Source organism: Eimeria mitis, genomic scaffold (assembly GCF_000499745.2).
Source record: "Eimeria mitis Houghton genomic scaffold, Emh_scaff3006, whole genome shotgun sequence".
Lineage (NCBI taxonomy): Eukaryota > Apicomplexa > Conoidasida > Eucoccidiorida > Eimeriidae > Eimeria > Eimeria mitis.
In genome coordinates, this window is record NW_013571350.1 from 1973 (window position 1) to 2388 (window position 416).

Genomic DNA, 416 nt, shown 5'->3' on the forward strand with positions numbered 1-416 from the left:
AAAGCGTCACCGCGACGGCGTGAATTCCCGCGATCTTCATGTTCAGAAGAAGCCAAAAGTTTCTTCTTCTTCTTCCCCGTCTGCATGCAGCAAAGCAGCCCCAGCGGCGGCTCCTAGCTCCGCCCCCAGCAAAATTCAACTCGGCGAGGGCTCCGTAGACTGCGAGCGCCTGGAGCGGGCCGTGCGGGCTCTCTGTCGTCACGTGCAGAAACAACACAGCGAACAAGAAGTCAAGGATCTTCTCGGCGGCGGCGGGGGACCCACCGTCTGCCTCATGTTCTCTCTCCATCGAATTCCAGACGGCCAACGCATTTACCCTCATCTCATGTAGGTGGTGTATGTATATACACACATACACATATATATATATATATATATATATATATATATATATATATATATATATATATATATAT